Below are 23,361 nucleotides of genomic sequence, written 5' to 3'. Positions count from 1 at the left end.
CCAAGTAGGTAATATAGTTAATGCATTCGGTACTGATAAGATTGATAGATTAGCTTATCTAATTGTGCAAGTTGTGATTTGCAAGTTGCAATGTGCAAGCGGTACAAGTTACAATGAAGTCTAAAAATAGTAAATATGTTAAAGCTGACCAGCTTATGACTGGTATATGTATTGGCATTATGCCATCTTTTTTATTAATGAATTTCAATAGAAATCATTCAAGAAAAATACTCTCTCAATTTTTTCTTTTATTGTTCAAGTCAGATTTTATTCATTTGCTCAAAAACCTCCAAATTTGAATTTCAAAGTTTTTGTCATTCTTCATCCGAATTTATTACATTGTTGCTCAAGTTTTTCACTAAGCTTCATACTTCTTCTGGGTAAATTGTTCAAAAACCCCAACAATGGCTCTGGGCAGCTTGGTCTGCTTCATGGCCTGCTTCATGGTTTAAATGTAAGCCAGCTTCAACACTTTTACTTGTTTGTTACATTATTCACATAAGCAAGAGAAATTAAAGGGTAGGTCGTTATAAATGTACTCATCTGCTACAACTGCCTAAATCATTTTGCTCATCTATGTTACTCAAATTGAAGTGTGTGGATTTTAGTATGTGTCTAAAATAGTAACTTATTTGAGGATCTTATCTTCATTCTCATATCAGAAAATGTGATGGACATGAATACTTCAAGAAAAACAAAGTGTCTAAATTTTTCCACCCATTTTCTAAAAGGAAATAAAAAAAAAAGATTATTGATTTTTTTACCATTTTACATGAATTACCTACAAATTTGTAACCTTTAAAAAGCTTACTGAAAATGGATTGTTTTTAACCTTTTCATATATGATCGAAGAAACACAGTCTTATAGTCTATAAACCAAGTGCTTGGTGTATTTCGATTTCGATGTTGGTCCAAAAACATGCATATAAATCAATCAGTAAAGGAAAGAGGCAATGGGAATTGCTACTTTATGTTTTATACTATTTTCAGATGAAGTGGAAGATAAGAGATGATAAAAGACAAGAATGAATATATGGAGCTTGCAATATTCGAGTTTGGTACGATAGCTCAAGCTACTGATTCTTTTTCATTTAATAACAAGCTAGGTCAAGGAAGTTTTGGGCTTGTTTATAAGGTAAAACTTGTTGTAATTTAGTATAATGATCTTTATTTATTTTATTGAAAGCTCATAAAAGTGTTGTAAAATTTTTCAGGGGATACTAGCAAATAGACATGAAATTTCAGTGAAGAGACTTTCAAAGAGCTCCGGACAAGGATTAAACGAGTTTAAGAATGAAGTAAAATTGATTGCCAAACTTCAGCATCAGAATCTTGTAAGGCTTCTTGGTTGTTGCATTCAAGGAGATGAGAGAATGTTGGTTTACGAATACATGCCTAATAGAAGCCTTGACTCATTCATTTTTGGTATGAAAATCAATACAAACCTCTCAACGTTATCACTTTTTGTAACATCCCCTACCCGTACCCATTGCCTGAATAGGGTACGAGGCATTACCAGAGTTTACTGAACATTTTCAAATAATTCTGAGTCATTTATTATTCATATTTTGAAAATAATCATAACGTGTCTCTATTGGGCCCTCGAAGCCCCAAACATACACTAGAAACCAACCGGAATTAAATCGGGATTATAAAAAAAAATTTTGCTAAATCTTAAATTTTATTTTCATCTAAGTACTTACTATTTCAATGCTCCTTATAATTAAACATGTTACCATTCAATCAATAGTTTGGCACTTGTCTAAGCGTTTCAACATTGATATACTTATTTTCTCTACATATCGCACTTGAGTTTAATAATAGTCTCAACTTACATAATTTCCTTGTATCAACATATCAAAGGTAATCATATATGTACATGTCATGAAACATAACATGCTCTTACCGTTTCTTCATAAGCATATATTTTCATTTCATTATATCAATATTTCATGCTCCATCATTTCCATATATTTTATGTATATTTATTCCGGTAATAGTTTATATCAAACTTAACGTAAATTATATTCCATGTACTTATACTTATTTCGTTTATCTATCTTCATAATTATTTCATACAACTATTTTGTACATATATTTCCATATGACCAGTTCTTGTAAACATTTCACACAACCATTTTATATAACCATTCATCATCTGATACGTATTACCTGAATATCAATTGTTCAATAGATGTCATAGCGTCTCCCATCCACGGTCTTATTTATCTTTAACATGATGCCATAGTGTCTTTCAACTATGGTCTTACTCATTTTCTGTCATGTTGCTATAGTATCTTTTAACCATGGTCTTATTCTTTTCATGTCACGTTGCCATGGTATCTTTCAACTATTGTCTTATTCATTTCATATCAGGTTGCTATGGTATCTTTCAACCATGGTCTTACACATTTCATATCAGGTTGCCATGGTATCTTTCAACCATGGTCTTACACATTTCATATCAGAGAGCACACTCCCACGAACCTTATCCTTATAGTGGGATTACCAGTCCAGGCTAAATCCCCTGTAATATAAACTCATAGAGTATTGTCGGGATTACCGGTCAAAGCTAAATCCTCACAACGACAATTACTCTAATGAGCTTAGATCCAATTACAGTCCAAAGCTAAATTCAGACCTAATTGGATTACCGTCGGGCTAAATCCATTTTACACGTATTCTTCGGGAGGGCTATATCAGAATAGGATCACCCGTCCGGGCTAGATCCTTTTTACCGTCAATTCCTTTTCAAAGATCCATCGAATTTTTCTTTCATTCAACCGGGATTTATTTTCAATTTACATCGAGTATTAGCAATATTTCATCAATTATCATGAATTGAACATTCAAATCATATTTTCATCACATAACCACATATTTCAAGTATTTAAAATACAATTCAAGTTACACAAACTTACCTCATTGCTTGTTTGTGTTCATAATTTCATTAATCCGATATATTTTCTTTTCCACGATCAAGTCTCATATTTGAGTCGTCCGGTTCTTTATAAATAAATTTGATCATCATTTTCATTCATTTCATATTATAATGCATTTAATTAATGCTCAAGGAAAAATCACCATTTTACCCCTAAACTTTTTAATTAATGACGATTTCATCCTTAGGGTCAGGAAAATAAAATTCTTGCAATTTAATCCTTATTTCCAGATATTATTCTCATACATATTGATAACATGTTTTCCCCCTATCTTGAGCTAAATTAATAATTTCATTCAATTTTGTAATTTAAATAATAAAATTAATCCATTTCATGCAATTTGGTCATTTTTGACATTTTTACAAAATTGCACATAAAGTTTTACTTTTATTCAATTCAGTCCCTGAGCCTAAAATAAGCAAATTAGCCATGCTAAATGAAAATTCATATATTTTTTCCTCCTCCTCCTCTCCATTCCACATCCTTAATGTATATAAAACACTTGTAAGTAACATTATCTATATTTTTTATTATTTACTATTATGAATATTCAAGTTGTCCATCTGTGTCATAATCACGAAATTATTCATATCTGGAGCTATATAACTCCAAATTAAAATACTATAATTTTCCCTAAAACTAGACTCATATATATTCTTACCATAAAATTTTCATAATTTTTGGTTTAGCCAATAAGTACAATTTATTCTTTAAAGTTACCCCTGTTCTGCTGTCTGACAGTTCTGACCCTTCTTCACTAAAAATTAATTATCTCCTCGTACAGAATTCAAATGATGTTCTTGTTTGTTTCTATTAAAAATATACTCATTCAGGATTCTAAAAATATAAATTTATGCTCATAATTGCTTTTATAATTTTTTTTTTGATTTTCCAAAAGTCAGAACAGGGGAACCTGAAATCATTCTGACCTTGTCTCATAAAATTTATTATATCTCATGAATTATAATTCCATTGCTTACATAATTTCTTCTATAAGAAACTAGACTAAATAAGTTTTAATTTCATATTTTATTCATCCTATAATTCGATTTATACAATTTTTGGTGATTTTTCAAATTTATACTACTGCTGCTGTCCAAAACTGTTTTAGTGCAAGATATTATTTACCATATTTATAACACCCTTATTTTCTTTCTCTACACTATTTCTCACCACTTTCTCTTGTTTTCTCTTCACTAACATATCAAGAACATAGGACCATATGTAAGGAAACTCTACATTAACATTAATTCCATGCTTTTTCAATAATATCAAACTTAAAAATATATTGAAATCATGATGTTCTTACCTTGTTTTATTGATTTCAATCTTCATCTTGATTTTCTCTCTCCCTCAGCTTCCATTTCTTGAATCCAACTTGATATTCTAACTTCCCATAGTCTCCTTAACATTTTTCTCTCTTGGTAGCTATGAAAATTCTTTTGATTTTTGGGTGAAAATGGTGAATTTTTGGTAAAATGACCAAATTGTAAAGAAAGTAAAATTTTCTTTCTTTCTCTCTTTCTCTCACGTTAGTGCATGGGAAATATGGATGAGAATTTCTCATCTTTCTTTCTTTATATACTAATAAAATATTAATAAAATATTAATAAAATAATATTTATCTAATTAAATAATTATAAAATATCAAAATATCTCTAGCATCATTATTACTTTCTAGATTTCTCTCTCTTCCAATTGACCATTTTGCCCTTCATTATCTTTTAAAATTCCATCCTTGAGTCATCATTTAATTTGGTAAAATTGCAATTTAGTCCCTCATAGTTCTTCATCTATTCAATTTGGTCCTAATTCATCAATTTTCCTTAGTTTCTAGATCATTCCACCCTTAAAATATTTACACTATTGGTTCTTCAACTTTTTCATATTTACACTTTAACCCCTCAAATTTTGAATATTTACTCTTGTGCAACAAAACTTTTCTCACTTTTACAATTTAGTCCTTTCTTGAATTAATATACCATAATATACTTCCCAATATTGTCATAACTCAAAATTTCCCTTTTTGTGACTTTATTTCTTTATTTTACTATATCACAGATAATATTTTACTGTAAAAATTTTTTAGATATTACACTTTTGCTTCTTCAATGATCAAATGAGATGCAGGACTGATGGTCGCTAAACTAACTAAAAATTTGACTAAGGCAAGCGCACCTATCGAACAGTAGTATAGTTATGGTGAGACCAGAAATATCGTATCCACAAGGACTAAAAGTACTAGTAATTACTATGCCTAATAATTAAAGGAATGTTTTAAACTAAGACTAATTATCTAATTGACTAAGATTACGACAGCGATAAAAGTTGGAAAATACTGTTGGAAAACCGATAGAGAAGACAATACCCAAGGAATAATCCACCTAGACTTTACTTATTACTTTTGAAATAGATGATTTATTCACTTGACTTAATCCGTAGAAATCTCTGATTTATGTTAATCTCTCTCTCGAGACTAAAAACAACTGACTCTAGGTTGATTAATTAAAATCTCTTTCTAATTAAAACCCCTATTATCGCATTAACTCGATCTATGGATTCCCTTATTAGATTTGACTCTAATCCAGCAGATTTATGTCTTCCTATCTTTAGGATTGCATGCATCTCCGCTTAATTATGGAAGATCTCCTATTAAACGGGGACTTTTGGTCCACTGAATAAGCACATTAAAACCTGAATTAATATCCTGGAATATTAAAGCAAGGATTAAAACTCACAATTAAGAATAAGAACAAGTATTTATCATATAATTCAAATAGTAATAAGATCTATCTTAGGTTTCATCTCCCCTAGGTATTTAGGGAGTTTAGTTCATAACAATAGAGGATTACATCTCAAAATTAGGAAAATAACAAAACATAAAGAAACCCAAAGAACTTCTGAGGAAATTGAATAGAGATCTTCAGTCTTGAATGAGATCCTGCTTCCGAGCTGATTCCGATGGCTATTTTTCGAGTATTTTCTACTTTCTACTCTCCGTCCCCCTTGATTTCTCTTCTAAAGTGTTTTTATAAACTTTGAAATGCCCAAAATAGCACAAAATTGGCCTTTTCTGAATAGAATTAGACTTGTGCTCGATAGGGACACGGCCATGTGCCACACCCGTGTGAGGGTGCTCAGGCTGTGTGCAATTCTAACTTGGTTTAATGTCAACACGGCCATGACACACGGGCATGTGGACTACCCGTGTGTCACACACGGGCATGTGGATTGCCCGTGTGGAACTGCCTAGGCCGTGTGCAATTCTGAGTTAGGCTCAATTTGTATATTTTTGGCCCGTTTCTTGCTCTTTTTGCTATCCTAAGCTCTCCTGAGTATAAAACATGAAATTAAAGGATTAGAAGCATCAAATTCATTAAATCTTATGATAATCCTTCCAAAAATATGTCAAGTATGGGGTAAAAATATGTATATATTATGGTTTATCAAATATCCCCACACTTAAGCATTTGCTTGTCCTCAAGCAAAATTCTCAACTCACAATTAAAATTAATTCTTCTTAACTTAAAATTCTCATCAATAATGTTTCGAAGTAATCCATAGATAATCACATATTGAGAATTCAACTAAAAGGACATCAAAGTTTCAAACAATTCAAGTTGAGCATTTTAATCATAAAATCATAGGTATCCCCCTTTATCTAAGTAATTACCTTTAATGCCAAATTGACAAGAGTTGGCATCCTCACTGATGATTCACTCAAATCACTCGAAGTGTTTAATGTTCAATATTTAAGTACTCAATAGCCAAACATGAAAAGTTATTACCATAGGCTTGCATGAAAATCAAATCTCCACCACTATAAATGAGATGATACACGAATCAAAAGGTCTTTAATAGGGTTGTAATGGGGCTTGGGTTAAAGGCGTGGATAAAGGCTAAAAAAGAGGGTTAGAATCGAGATTAATTTAATAAATTACCCAACTTAGAAGAATAAAGCTAATTACTAAATTACACACAGGTGCCAAAAATAAAACTTTCTAAGATGAAATGAGCTTTCCCTCAATATAATACTTTAACTTTATCCAAGCTCTTAAAAACAATGCGTAATTGACTGAATATAAAGATATGGGTTTTTTTTTAAGAACAAGAACAGTAATGGAGAGTACATAATAAATCAGTAACTGAAATGGACGGGGATAGTTAGGTAACTAATCAAATCAAATCTCGATAAAAAGGGAGTCAATATAAAGAGAAATTCCTAACGAATCAAAAAGAGTCCAGTTGTGGGTTAATCATTAAGGAGAAAATCAAGAAACAATGGTTAAGGCTCAAAGGGGTTCACTAGGGGTCAACTATGTGGGTAGGCTTTTTATGGGGTAAATGGGTTAAAACCTAAGTGCCTTTATCACTTTAGTATATCAAATCAAAGGTGTAGTCTCGACATGTATAATCGATGCAAGTTCTAGAATAGCTAATCAATGTTGACACACTCATAACTAATAAAATAAGTGAGCAAGGAAGATAATACTCTAAAAGGCTCAAAATCTCACAAAAATTATGGGTGTTTGATGTCAGTCCTGTAAACTTAGAACTTCAAGATAATACCTCAATTCAGGGAAACAACCTAGCAATTTTAATACTTAAAAGTCAACTTATCATGCTTGATTCTTTACTGCCTTAAAGTTAGACGATCAATGCACAATTACCTGTGTTTTGATCCAAAGCATATCAATAAGAATCATGAATTAATCAAAATTCATTCTAATAGTGATATGAAAAAATTTACTTGGGGATTAGACAAAATTTAGGGGTTTTCTGGTAATGATATGACTAACCTCCCCACACTTAAGATGTACATTATCCTCAATGTAAAAATATGAATAATGACAACATAAGCCTAATATCATAGAAGAGGGGGAAAGTGAAACTACCCTGAATTTTGATGTTGTCCTTGAAAGAGCGGAAGTGGGTTTAGAGACATTGGATGTGTATGTGACATGTAGACAGAGGTGAAGGTGGTGGTAGAGGTTGGGGTCCACAATCACAGCGCCCAGCGAAGAAGTTATCGTGGTGGCTATAGTCGTGGTCGAGCAGAACATGACAGTCGTGAATTAACTATCCCCATAGGATTGTTTTTATATTCCTGAGTGGCACCAATTGACTGAACCTTTTGAAACTGCGATATCATCAGTAATGGTTTAGGGTGTTATATCAATGGAGTCGTTATGATTACTCATAGAAAAATAGCCATAAAATTGAGATATTCAAAATATACTAATCAAAGTCTTTTTTTAAAAACATGAAAACTGGAAATAGAACTAAAAATAAAAGAAAAAGAAAAAGAAAAAGAAAAGCAAAATAAAGTAGAAATAAATAGACTCAAAAGTCCTCGTTGGCAGTTGGATCATGAGGTGGTGGTGCTGGAGGTGAAATGTGAAAATACTGACAAATTTGTTGCAGAGTCGCCTCTATGTTATCGAATCACTGAGTGCAGTATTCTCAAATCGATCTAGGTGGGAAAAAATTTCTATCAGTGAAGCAGCCGCATGAACTGGTCGGTGACTCAGCGGTGGCGGTGGGTGTGGGTCCTCATGAGGGGAGGGACATCATCAGTAATGTCCTCGGGGTCATCTTCATCAGTGGGTCGTGCTAGTCGGTATTGAGGAGGATCGAACCCACGACGACGCTCTATCATCCTTATATGGAGCATACTTTGGATGCCCTGTGGAGACATCTGGCCAATAAGTGTGAGCAATGAGGACTATGCCAATGTGTTCAGGAGCCCAAAGTATCGAGCTAGGCGAGTCACATATGGGCCAATGTTGATGACTCCCTTTCGATGTTGTTCTGTCTGATGGCGAAAGGCAAGGGTGATGAAGTATGCGAGATCGAAAATATGCTCTTGCCTCATGCTCCATAGAAAGTAAGCGTCGTGAGTGTTAATGATGTCGGTGCTCTCTCGTCGCCCTGTTAAGGTGTGAGTGTAACACCCTCTAACCCTTATCCATCCCTGGAACAGGATTACAGGGCATTACCAGTCTATACAGTTCAATTAAAGTCATTTATTAAAATAAATGTTTCTAACCCTGCAAATTAAAACTTCAACCAATACAATTTGCCAACATTCAAATAATCCAAATACACTTAAATATACTCAAATCTTACTAATCTAAAACATTTTATAACCTATCTAATGAATCTTTTTAAGTATATCACTTACTTTATCAATTATTTCAACTTCATACTATATACCATTGCCAACCATAATTTACTTATTTCATCAATACTTTCACAACCTAGATGACTCTCATAAGATATCCTAGGTACATGCAATTACCAATACTCAACATACTTTACCTCATCGAATTCGGGATCGGCACGGGATGCTGATTCAACTGTTTATCCTTAACTTAACCTGCGCACGGAAACAATCCGTACGCTGAGTATACACTCAGTGGTATTTCTATAATCTGAACACTCAGTGGTATTTCTATAATCTGAACACTTAAACAATTATAAAACATATTAATTTATATATATTGAACTATTCAAACTCAATGAGTATTCAAACATTCACTTTCCAACCAATGTTTTGGTCTACTTTAAATTCAAAATCATTTATTATTTTTCAATAGCAATTAATCAATCGGTAATATTCATTAACAATCACCAATCGAACAATTATTTATTCAAGAATCGGTTATTCGATAACAATCAATTATTCAATAATAATCAGTTATTCAGTATCAATCAATTGATTGGTTATCCATAGAATCAATTATTCAAGAAAATCGATATACAAGAACAATTAAATTATTCAGTAACAATCGATCTTTCTAGTTCCTTTATTTACCCCTATTAACATGATTCAGACCCAGACGGATACACGGATCCAACCAACACATCAGTACGGCACATAGTGCCTCATCGGCCGAAGCCGGAATAGTAATAGTAACAGTAGTAGTACGGTACACAGAGTACCTCATCGAAACAAATCTAAAACAGTAATAGTAACGGTAATAGTAACAATATCCGACACATAAAGTGTCGAATCGGTAACAGTAACAGTAGTCGGCACATAAGTGCCTGATCAGTAAGCCGGGAAAACCCGTACTTTTCCATATCCTATGGCATGCCAACTATATCCGACTAGCCCGACTAGTTAATAGGGTATTTAATTCACTTTTTAGTTTTCAATTAATTCATATTTTAATTAATTAACTATTGATAAACTGTAAATTATACATATTCTTACCCCATGTTTAATGCATTTTATGGATGATTTCCCATTAGAATTGGTGAATTTGATGCTCCTAATGCTTTAATTTCATGTTTTATACTTAGGAGAGCATAGGAGAGTGAAAGGAAAAAGAAACGGGCCAAAAACGGAGAAAATGGGCCGAAGTACGAAATCAACACTGCTAGGACCTCCTCACACGAGCAGACCACATGGTCGTGTCAATTTGGTAGGCTCGAACACAGCCTGAAGTAATCGAAGATGGGCGTGTGCCACGGGCGTGTCCTTGTCGAGCCCAAGTTAAGTCCAATTCGGAAAAGTCTAATTTTGAGGGCTTTTAGGCATTCCAAAGCCTATAAATACACCCTAGAGAAGGAAGAAAAGGACACGCAGAATAGGGAGTAAGGAATTACTCCAAGGAAGTCGATTGATCCATCTCAGAAGCCGGATTCATCATCAAGACTGAAGATCTCTCTTCAATTTCCCTTCAGGAGTTTTGGATTTTCTTTATGATTTGTATTCTTTATTTTTCTGAGTTGTTTTCGTATTTAGTTATGAACTAAAACCCCTAAATACCTAAGGGGAATGAAACCTAAGACAAATCTTGTTATTATTTTCTGAATCGTATGATAAATATTTAACTTATTCTTAATTATGTGTTCTTAATTCTTATTTTGATATCCCAGGATACTGATTCAAGACAAGCTCTTATTCAGAGGAGGAATAGACCCTGTTTAAGAGTATATTTGTCATAATTAAGTGGATTAGGGTGAAACCTAATAAGGGGATCCATAGATCGAATTAATGCAACCCTAGAGTGTTAATTAGAGAAAATTCTCGGTTATTCAATCTAGGGATTAGACGTTATTAGTCTTGAATAGGGATAATAACATAACTTAGGGATCTCTATGGAACAAGTTCAATGAATAAATCGTCCGATTCGGAGCCAGAATAACAAGTAAAGTCTAGGTGGATTTTTCCTTAGGTATTGTCTTAAGTCAATCGATTTTCCCCAAAAGCAATTCCCCAGTTCTTTTCTTTGCGGGTTCTTAGTTTAGATAATTAGTTCATTAAAACAAAACCTCTTTATTATTAGGCTAGATAATAAAAAGACAGTTATTACTAGTACTTTTAGTTCCTTTGGGTTCGACAATCCGGTTTTGCTAAAACTATACTACTGTTCGATAGGTACACTTGCCTAAATCGCAATAATAGTTAGTTCAAGAATGAGTAATTATAAATATTTAAAACCTATCACGAAATCATGCAATCAAGTTTTTGGCGCCGTTGCCGGAAAGCTGAGATATTAGGAACGCTCAATTTTTATTACTTTAGCCATTTATTTTTCTTGCAATTTAATTTAATTTTATTATTATTTATTAACTTACTTTTTCTTTCTCTTGGCAGGTTTTTATAGTTTATGACTAGAAGAAACCCATCAGGACCATTACTTTTTGACGAAGAAATCGATCGTACAGTTCGCAGAAATCAAAGAGAAATAAGGAGAAGCTTACGATACACAGAGAACGAGCAAGAAGGCAATACTCAACCCCTAATCGAAGAGATGGCTGAAAACCAACACAATCAGCTACCACCTGTAATTGCGGCTAATCAAAATCCTGCTCCATGCACTATGTATGATTATGCTAAACCTTCTTTAACAGGAACTGAATCTAGCATAGGTAGACCTGCTGTAGCTGCAAATACTTTTGAATTAAAACCTAACACTGTTCAAATGATACAGCAATTTGTTCAGTTTGATGGTTTGCAGGATGGAGATCCCAACGCTCACTTAGCAAACTTTCTAGGGTTTTGCGATACATTTAAAATCAATGGCGTTTCTGATGATGCCATTTGTCTTCGGTTATTCCCTTTTTCATTAAGGAACAAAGCTAAACAGTGGTTGAACTCGTTACCACGAGAGTCAATTACTACTTGGGAACAAATGACTGAAAAATTCTTACTAAAATATTTTTCGCCGGTTAAAACGGCTAAATTACGTAATGATATCTTTTCTTTTGTGCAGATGAATTTAGAAAGCCTCTACGATGCATGGGAGAGATACAAGGACTTACTGGGAAGGTGCCCTCACCATGGGTTACCACTTTGGCTCCAAGTTCAAACATTACACAATGGTCTGAATCCTTCGACTCGGCAAATGGTTGACGCAGCTACTGGCGGAACCATCAATAATAAAACACCTGAAGATGCCTATGAGTTTATAGACGAGATGTCACCGAATAACTATCAATGGCAAGTCATGAGGACAAAGCCAACAAAAACAGTCAGCGTTTATAACGTCGATTCGGTCACCATGCTCTCTAATCAGGTAGAACTCTTAAATAAAAAGATTGATGGTTTTCTTAGTTCTTCACAGGTTCACCCAGTAATACAGTGCGAAGCAAGTAGAGGTGGAACAAGCCATTCAGAATACCAACCTTATGGCTACAACATGGATAACGAACAATTAAAATACATGGGTAATAATCCTCGACCTCAAAACAATCCATATAGTAACACTTACAATGCAGGTTGGAGGAACCACCCCAATTTCTCGTGGAGCGGTCAAGGAAATCAAAGACCACAACCACCTCCAAGTTACCAACAACCACCCTACCAACAGGAAAAAAAGCCGAACCTTGAAGAGATGCTCTCAAAGTTTATATCGGTGTCAGAAACTCATTTCCAGAACATCGAGACAGCACTTAAGAATCAACAAGTGTTGATCCAAGGGTTCGAAACTCAGATAGGCCAGCTTTCCAAACTAATTTCTGAACAACCACAAGGTAGCTTGCCAAGTAATACTGAACCCAACCCAAGGGAACAGCTAAACGCAATTAATATTCAAGATAAAGAAGGAGTTGTTGAGCCTAAACCAGAACCGAGGCAAAAAACTGTAGTCAGCAAAGGTCAAGATGATGTAGATAACAATAAAAACAAAACGGCGAATGTCGAATATAAACCTCATGTGCCATACCCCAACGCAACAAGGAAAGACCGCTCATATGAACAATTTGGTAAATTCCTTAAACTCTTAAAAAAATTACATATTAACTTACAGTTTATTGAAGCTCTATCGCAGATGCCAAACGCAATGAAATTTTTACAAGAGCTTTTAGCAAATAAGCGAAAGTTGGAGCGATTCTGAAAAATAAACGCATGTGGAGCTAAACGCAATGTGCTCAACTATTCTGAAAAATAAGCTACCGAAAAAACTAAAAGATCCAGGGAGTTTTACGATTCTTTGCTTAATTGGTAGTTTAGATGTTAATAATGCATTAGCTGATTTAGGGGCTAGTATCAACGTCATGCCTTTTAAAATATTCAAGCAACTAGGTTTCGAGAAACCCAAATAGACTAGGATGAGCATTCAATTAACAGATAAAACTATAAGATTTCCTAGGGGTATTATTGAAGATGTGCTAGTCAAAATCGATAAATTTATATTTCCCGTTGACTTCATTGTTTTAGACATAGAAGAGGATAACAATACTCCTTTAATCATAGGAAGGCCCTTTTTAGCAACTGCTAAAAAAATTATTGATGTTGGCACAAGTGAGCCCACGCTTCGAGTAGGAGACGAAACGCTCACCCTTCAAGCTCGCAATTCTGACAATACATCAGAAATTGAAGGTGATCATCTAAACCATTCTATTAAAACTGACCATATGATACAACCCACTTTGCAGGAGATAAGTCTGAAGGAAGCACATGAGCCACTCTCAAACAACAGTAGAGGTTCTATTCATGAAGAACGAAGGCTGCAAATAGAGGAGCTATATGAATGGTGAACACATAAACTGAGAACACACGATAAACTAAAACTAACCAGAACGAGCCCGATACCTCTCCAAATCAACTTAAGGTTGGAGATAGAGTCTTATTAGATGCCGCAGATCCCTACATTGTTGCTACCACACCGAATGAAGAAATCCCTCTTACGGTACTCAGCATTTTTCCATTCGGTACGGTCGAGGTGAGTCATCCCAAGTTTGGCACTTTTAAGGTAAACAACACACCGTGGGCAAACCTATTAAAACAACACGGGCGTGTCATACGCCCGTATCCAACACCCGTGGTTGAACCTGTTAAATTAACACGGGCATGGGTCTTGCACACACGGGCGTGGGAGAAGTGAACGAAGCTAGACACGGTCGTGCAACATGGCCGTGTGAACCCACACGCCCGAGGTACATGGGCGTGGGATGAATTTTAGACGCGCTCAAATAGGAAAAACGCGAAACGCATGGGAAAAAATTGGGGAACACGGGCGTGTGCCATGGCCGTGTGGCCTAAAATTTATAAATACCCTGCACTATTCACTTTCTTCCCCATTAAAAAACCATAACCCTAGCCGCTGCAAGTTCACACGGCCTCCCTGCCACGCCCGTGCGCCACCTCCAACTCCATTCTTGACACCCAATCTCTTCCCTTAGCGTTTGTTTACTCCTTTTTCTTTTATTTCACTGATTTATAATGCTATTTATCATATTAATTTATATTTTTCATGTTATTTCCATATTGATAATCACATAAATTTCATTTATCAAACAAGTTATCATCTCTCTCATGTTTAAAATCTTACTCATTACATGATTCCTACACTTCATTTAATTAGTTAGAAGTGAATATTCATGGCTAGGATAGTTGAAATAAACCATGCATATTGTGTTGACATCCCTTTTCATTCATATAGTATTTTGCATTACATTCCTTGCCATTTTTACTTATATCATCATGCTAGTGCCATAAAGAAATGGGTCATTGAACTTATTGTTCTAATTGAATTTAGTAATTATGGCTGAATATATTTATGTATTTTCCTTTTCGAATTTAGTCGCATTCCTTTTATATATTATAAATTGTCCACTCATCAAAAAGACGAATTGATGTTTCCACTTGCAGGTACACAATGTCGTCTTCAAGAGGAAAGAAAACCATCGTACCTGCTTCAAAGAAGAGGAAAGGAGCGTCCTCTTCTGCAGGTCCAACTGCAAAAATTCATCACCCTCTCCTACAGTTTCCCCGAGGGCCCCAGCAAGAACTGTTCCAAATACTTCGGGCCCAACCTTTAATTGTGAGTTGCTGCATCAACTGGGCTGCTGTAGAACAAGTTCAGTTGGCTGATTCGGTTCGAGCCCTCCTAACCATCGACCCTTGGGAGCTATTTTTTAGGATTATCGAGCCAAAATACCTTGAGCTCACGATGGAACTATGCTCAACGTTCTATCTTCAAACCTTAATGACAAACTACGATGATCCCGGCACGGTTCAATTTTGCCTAGGCGAATTAATCCGCCAGCTAAGCGTCCCAGAGTTCGGTGCTGCACTGGGCTTATATACGGAGGAGTTCAAGGAGGAGAATGATTTAGACACTCTCAGTCGCCACATACACTTCTCCCCCTTGCAGTGCTGGTACGCTTTGGCTGGTGCGGCCTCCTACAATCCTAGCCGCTCCAAGGCATCAGTTCTCCCACCATCCCTGAGGTACTTACACGCTATTTTAGCTCACATGATTACAAGGAGGTGAGAGAGCACTGGCGTCGTCAACACCCACGATGCCTACTTCTTATGGTGCATGTCGCACGAGCACATCATCAACCTTGCCTATTTCATTGCCCTGGCGATTCAGTACCAGACAGAGCAGCATGGGAAGGGGGGTCATCTCTATCAGCCCCTACGTGACTCGGCTGGCGCGACACTTCGGGTTCTTCAACACCGCGGCCCAAGAATCATCCCTCACCCTCATCGACCAGATGTCTCCACAAGGCATCTCGAGCATGCTTAGCATGAGGATGATCGAGAGGCGCCGAGGAACCTACCCTCCCCAATATCATCTCACTCAATCTACCGAGGAGGAGGCCTACGAGAACATTCCTGATGATGTCCCCCCATAGCACGAGGACCCACCGACTTAGCCACCACCACCCTCTCGTCTAGTTCATGCGGCGGCTTCATACGTTGACATCTTCGAGCGCCTCACTCGATTCGAGTAACAGTTTTTTCAACGATTTGACAACATTGATGCTACTCTACAGCAGATTTGTCAGCACCTCCATATCTTTTCGCCAGTCCCACCTCGCAAATCATCCAGCGATGAAGATGTTTAAAAACATTTATTTATTATTTTATGTTTTTAATTTTTATTAAAACTAATTTTTATTTTTATTAGATTTTAGAAATTTTATTTTTAATTATTAAGTTCGGTTATTTCTTATTGAGTAATTATTCTTCCTAATATCCCCTAAAAAGTTCCTGATTTTATCATAGTTATGTAGAGCTCTTAAGCTCATCATCACATAGGAACTAAAACTCCACTGGGAAAGGTTCTCCATGACTGCCATGTCCTGCTCGGCCACGACCGTAGCTACCACTAGAGATAATATCCTTTTGGCGCATGACTTATGGCCTAATGAACCTCTACGACCGCCGGAGTATTCTCCTCACTCTGGAACCGATTACTCTCTAGAACTCCAGTTCGAGGAATTCATTATACAGGAAGTTTCACATCTCTCCCTATCTTATTTTGATACTCTAATATCTATCTTTGTACATTGAGGGCAATGTACGTCTTAAGTGTGGGGGGGATATTTATCTCATTATCAGAAAAATCCTTGAATGATTGCCTTATTCTCTTGAAAAGCTTTTGATTGATATATCTTGAATTAAAACATAGGCAATTATGCATTGATTGTTTAAACTTTAAGACATTAGAGACTTAAGCATGATGAGTTGATTTTTAAGAACTTAAAATCTTAGGCTGTTTTCTCAAAGTTTAGGTACTACTTTGAGTTGGAATTCAAAAGTTGTTAAACATCAAAAAGCCATAATTTTTGTGAGATTTTTGAGCCTTTTGAGCATATATTAATTCTTTTCATGCTCACTTTTATTATTGCTTTGAGTGCGTCAGTATTGAACTGTTATTCTAGAACTTTCTTGATTATGCATGTCGAGACCACACCATTTGATTTGATAAGGCAAAATGATTAAGGCACTTAGGATTAACCCACTCATGCCATGAAAAGCCTACCTCCACGATTAACCCCTAGTAAACCCTCTTGAGCCTAACAAACCATTCTTTGTATTACCCTTAACATTAACCCTTAACCCATTTTTGTTGAAATCCCCTAAATTAATCCCTATTTTTGTTGAGATTTGAGTTGAATGGATTGCTTAGCTATGTTTTGTTCTTAATAGTTAGTCTATGTTATTTAACTTGTTCTTAAAAAAAAACTATGTATATTTATTAGTAAGTTCATATTCTGAGAAGAAGCTCTGTTGTACGCAGTGAAGATTAACTATTTTTCTAGCTAGGCAATTTTTCAATTCAACCTCGATTCTAACCCTTTCTTTCAGCTTATGACCACATCCCCTAACCAAGCCTCATTACAACCCTCTAAAGACCTTTTGATTGATGTATCATCTTAAATTATAGTGGTGGAGATTTGATTTTCATGCAAGCCTATGGTAATGACTTTTCATTATTGACTATTGAGTGCTTCATTTATTGTCCTTAAACACCTCGAGTGATTTGAGTAAATCTTTAGTGAGGATGTAAAACTCTGTGATATTCTGAATCAAAGGTAATTACTTAGATGAGGGGAGACACCTTTTGCATGAATAAAATGCTCAACTTGGAATGTTTGAAACTTTTATGTTCTTTTAGTTGAATTCTCAATGTATGATTACTTATGGATTAATGTGAGATATTATCGATAGAAATTATAAGTTGAGAAGAATTTATTTTGATTATGAGTTGAGAATTTTGCTTGAGGACAAGCAAATGCTTAAGTGTGGGGGTATTTGATAAACTGTAAATTATACATATTTTTACCCCATGTTTAATGCATTTTATGAATGATTTCCCATTAGAATTGGTGATTTCGATGCTTCTAATGCTTTAATTTCATGTTTTATAGTTAGGAGAGCATAGGAGAGCAAAAGGAACGAGAAATGGGCCAAAAACAGAGAAAATGGGCCAAAGTATGAAATTAACATGGCCTAGACCTCCTCACACGGGCAGACCACACGGCTGTGTCAATTTGGTAGGCTCGAACACGGCCTGAAATAATCGAAACAGGCATGTGCCACGGGCGTGTCTCTGCCTAGCCCATGTTAAGTCCAATTCGAAAAAGGCTAATTTTGAGGGCTTTTAGGCATTACAAAACCTATAAATACACCCTAGAGAAGGAAAAAAAGGACACGCAGAATAGGGAGTAAGGAATTACTCCAAGGAAGCCGATTGATCCGTCTCAGAAGCCGGATTCATCATCAAGACTGAAGATCTCTCTTCAATTTCCCTTCAGGAGTTTTGGGTTTTCTTTATGTTTTGTATTCTTTATTCTTCTGAGATGTTTTCTTATTTAGTTATAAATTAAAACCCCTAAATACCTAAGGGGAATGAAACCTAAGATGAATCTTGTTATTATTTTCTGAATCGTATGATAAATATTTAACTTGTTCTTAATTATGTGTTCTTAATTCTTGTTTTGATATCCCAGGATACTGATTCAAGACAAGCTCTTATTCAGAGGAGGAATAGACCCTGTCTAAGAGTATATTTTTCATAATTAAGCAGAGTTGATTGCGTGCCTAGACATAGGGTGACAAGATTTTGCCGGATTAGGGTGAAACCTAATAAGGGGGTCCATAGATCGAGTTAATACAACCCTAGAGTGTTAAGTAGAGAAAATTCTCGGTTATTTAATCTAGGGATTAGACGTTATTAGTCTTGAATAGGGATAATAACATAACTTTGGGATCTCTACAGAATAAGTTGAATGAATAAATCGTCCTATTCAGAGCCAGAATAACAAGTCTAGGTGGATTTTTCCTTAGGTATTGTCTTAAGTCAATTGATTTTCCCCAAAAGCAATTCCCCAATTCTTTTCTTTGCGAGTTCTTAGTTTAGATAATTAGTTAATTAAAACAAAACCTCTTTATTTTTAGGCTAGATAATAAAAAGACAGTCATTACTAGTACTTTTAGTTCCTTTGGGTTTGACAATCTGGTATTGCTAAAACTATACTACTGTTCGATAGGTACACTTGCCTACATCGCAATAATAGTTAGTTCAAGAACGAGTAATTATAAATATTTAAAACCTATCACGAAATCACTCGATCAACTATATATTTTCAATTCAATATAATTCCATTCACTTTTCACTAATAAATATTCAATTTCACAATAATCACATTTTTCTATCAATTTCATCACACTTCCAACTACATATATTTTGCAATATAACAAATATTTCTTATTCAATTTCCACATCAATATTCAATTCAATTTAAGCATTCACATATATTCATAAATCAATTCAATATAATCAATATTCAATCCAATTCAAATAATCATCTCATAAATCCAACAATTTAAGTATTAAGTTCGAATTATAGAAATACAAACCGTAATTTCCATGCTAACTCCCGTTTTCTTTGTCTTTTTCCTTGCTTAGCCGAGATTTCCCGAGACAGCATTAGCTATTAAAGTTTAAAGCTTCAAAACTTCAATTCCTCCTTTTCCCTCTTTCTCTTTTTCCTTCTTTCTTTCCTTTCTCTGTTTTTCGTTCTTCATTCTGTTTCTTTTTATTTCTTTTACTTTCGTTTTATATATATATAATATAATATAACAATAATAACTATAATAAAATATCTATTTAATGTCCAATATCTATTTTACATTTGTATACATATATATTATTTCACTTGTCTTCTTTTTTTTTCCTATTTATTATATAAATATCTTTTACTAATAATTATATATATAATTTAATAATATACTTATATAATAAGTAAATATACATGTATTATACAAATGTATGTATATTCGTATCACACATGTCACCATATGCACCATACATTTGTCTTACTTTTATTTATTTATCATATAAATATCTTATAATATAATTATTTATTTAATAAATATCTTTTATAAATAATAAATATCTTTTATACATGTATTTCAAATGTATGTATTTTTATTAACACACTTGTATCAAATCATTACCATACACATATATTTATTTAATTTATTTCACAATATAATATCAATTCAATTAATAATAATAACATTAATAAATATCATTTATAAAATAATAATAATAATAATAATAATTTATTATACATATTTATGCATAAAAATCAAATATTTTTAAGCATTTGTCACCTCACTTAGGACAAATGGCATAATTGCCATTTTGGTCCTTTTCATTTTCTTTTAATCTACAATTAAACTTTCACACTTTATTCAATTTAATCATTTTATCTAATTATCTTTAATTTAAGCTAACTCACTTCATTAAACTCTAATTAACCACTCACTTGACTTCAAAAATATTTTTAATAAATATTTACGAGTCCATTTTTCAGAAATGGAGACCCAAAAATATACTTTTTCAATAACCGTAAAGTTCGGGTCATTACAGTGGGTTAAAAGGGTGTGGAACTATCGCAATACCGGAGGGAGAGCCGATGCCTTAGAGCGACTGGAATCATAGATGTCGTTAGCAGGCATGAGAACTGCCAAACACGATGAAGGTGTATAATGGATGTGGCGGTGGAGGTGGGAAAAATTGTCGGCCTCCATAAAATCGTCTGTATAGAGTCCCAAGGCAACTCCAAATTCTGGGACATTCAACTGCCGTACTAGACCATTAAGGCGGAATTGGAGTATTCTTTGGTCGTCGTACTCCGCCATAACTGTTTGCAACTGAAATGTCGAGCATAGTTCCAAAGTGAACTCTAGATATGTCAGCTCGATGATGTCAAAGAAGCGGTCCCACGAAGCGGTGGTGAGGAGGGCCCAAACCGAATCAGCTAGGTGGACCTGCTCTAATGCAGCCCAATCAATGCAATGGCCCATACCAAGGGGTCGAGCACGTAGAATCTGAAATAATTCTTTCTGGGGCCTTGGTGGAATATGGAGGAATGGATGGCGGATCTCAGTGGTGGCACTCTAGGAGGTCGCACCTGATCCCTTTCGCTTTTTAGAGGCGGGGACGAAAGTTTTCTTGCCTCTAGTGTTTGTCATAGTATCCTGAGATAATTCAATGGAAATATGAGGAATGAGAATCCACTAAGTCGGAAAATTCCAAATAATGAATCATAATAAAATGCATAAAGTGAGCCTAACAACGAAGAAAATATGTGCATAAATAGGCATTATTGGCTTAAGAATCTAAATAGAGAAATCAAAGATCCCAACTAAAGTAGTCCTAGATGGAACAATGAACTATATTTCAATAAAAAGCTATATTTAAGAAAACACTAAAACGAGGTTCAATGTATAGATATGTAAAATTCAAACAGTAAACTCACTATCAAAGAGAAGTCCCGGTAATCATAATATGTCATAGATAATGGGAATTATTCTATATTATGAAATATAAAGTAATGGTTTGAAATAGAAATCAAGAACTAAATATGTAAATAAATAAATGTGAGAAGGAAAGAACCGATGGAGATGGGAACTGGTGGTGGTCGGCTGATGTTGGGGCGTGGGGTTGAGCTTTATATAAGGGAAGAAGAAAAAGAGGGAGTTATGGGGTTGAGCAAGGATGGAGAAGGGGAGAGGAAAGAGAGGAAGAAATAAAGGAAAGGAGAGTGGGGTGTTGGTTGCGGGAGGTTTGTCAGAGAATGGTGGCCGGAGTGGAGAAGATGAATAGTGTAAAGGTTGGTGAATAGTGATAGAGAGGCTTTAAATAGGGAAAGGTAAAATCAGGGTTAGGGAAAGGGAATTAAAGGGGGACACGGTCGTGGAGGCCCTGTTTTGGACCACATGGCCGTATCCCATGCCTGTGTGTCACGTTCCTAGCCCGTGTTTTTCCTGAAATTTTAAGTCAGTGTTGCACACGGTCATTTGACACGCCCATGTCCCTAGGCCATGTGGTACGCACGGCCATATGCACGTTCATTCACTTCTCCCACGCTTGTGTTAGGTACACCACGCCCATGTTCATGACTTGTGCTTATGGTCTGATGATTTAAGTCAGTATAGCAAACAACCTGTGGATACGTCACTGTGACTAGGCCATGTGGCCCACACGGCCGCATCGCACGGCCATGTGATGATTCATTCACTTCTCCCACGCTCGTGGTAGGACCAACACGCTCGTGTCTAGTAAACAGGTTTGTGCACGACTTTCGGGCACGACCATGGTATCAACCTGTGTTGTATTCTAACTTGTTGGAAGTTTCAGTTGTTTGTGCAAGTTCCCACACGGCCTCAAGCACGCCTGTTGATAATCGTAAAAATAACTATAAATTCGACTAAGGCAAGCGCACCTATCGAACAGTAGAATAGTTGTGGTGAGACCAGAAATATCGTATCCACGAGGACTAAAAGTAATAGTAATTACTAGCTTTTTATTATCTAGCCTAAAAATTAAAGTGTGTTTTTATACTAAAACTAATTATCTAAACTAAGAATGCACAGGAAGTAAATTGGGGTAATGCTTTTGGGAAAGCTGATTGATTTAGACAATACCCAAGGAACAATCCACCTAGACTTCCCTTGTTATTTAACTCTGAACTAGACGATTTATTCACTTGAATTGATCTGTAGAAATCCCTAATTTATATTATTATCCCTCTCGAGACTAACAATGTATAACCCCAGGTTGATTAATTGAAATCTCTTTCTAATTAAAACTCCTAGTGTTGCATTAACTCGATCTATGAATTCCCTTATTAGGTTTGACCCTAATCCGGTAGATTTATGTCACCCTATGTCTAGGGGTGCAATCAAATCCGCTTAATTATGCTAGATCTACTCTTAGACAAGGACTTTTGCTCCTCTGAATAAGCACATCAATACTTGAATCAATATCTTGAAATATTAAAGCAAGAATTAAGAACGCATGATTAAGAACAAGTCAAGTATTTATCATATAATTCAGAAAATAGTAACAAGATCCGCCTTAGGTTTTATCTCCCTTAGGTATTTAGGGGATTTAGTTCATATATGTAAAAGAAAACATCTTAGAAGAATAATAATAGAAACCCAAAAACCCTTGAAGGAAATTGAAGGGAGATCTTCAGTTTTGAAAGAGAATCCAACTTCTGAGATGGATCAATCGGATTTCTTCGAGTAATTCCCTGCCTCCCATTCCGTGTTTTCTTCTCTCATCCTCTTCTAGGGTGTTTATATAGGCTTTAGAATGCTTCAAAACCCTCAAAATTGTCCTTTTTTGAATAAAACTAGGCTTGGGTTCAG

The 23,361-nt window shown here is 35.1% G+C and overlaps 1 non-coding gene and 1 pseudogene across 1 annotated transcript; one reads left to right on the top strand and one right to left on the bottom strand.

Annotated features, from left to right (window-relative positions):
• Positions 1-1,009: 1,009 nt before the first annotated feature.
• The window catches only part of LOC128280752 (G-type lectin S-receptor-like serine/threonine-protein kinase SD1-1), a 38,145-nt pseudogene continuing 15,793 nt past the window's right edge, over positions 1,010-23,361 (top strand).
• On the bottom strand, positions 12,137-12,243 carry LOC128281972 (small nucleolar RNA R71). The gene has a single exon (XR_008272278.1). It is a non-coding gene; the product is annotated as a small nucleolar RNA R71 (small nucleolar RNA).

Source organism: Gossypium arboreum, chromosome 1, assembly GCF_025698485.1.
Source record: "Gossypium arboreum isolate Shixiya-1 chromosome 1, ASM2569848v2, whole genome shotgun sequence".
Taxonomy (NCBI): Eukaryota; Viridiplantae; Streptophyta; class Magnoliopsida; order Malvales; family Malvaceae; genus Gossypium; species Gossypium arboreum.
This window is presented reverse-complemented; position numbering and strand designations above follow the sequence as displayed.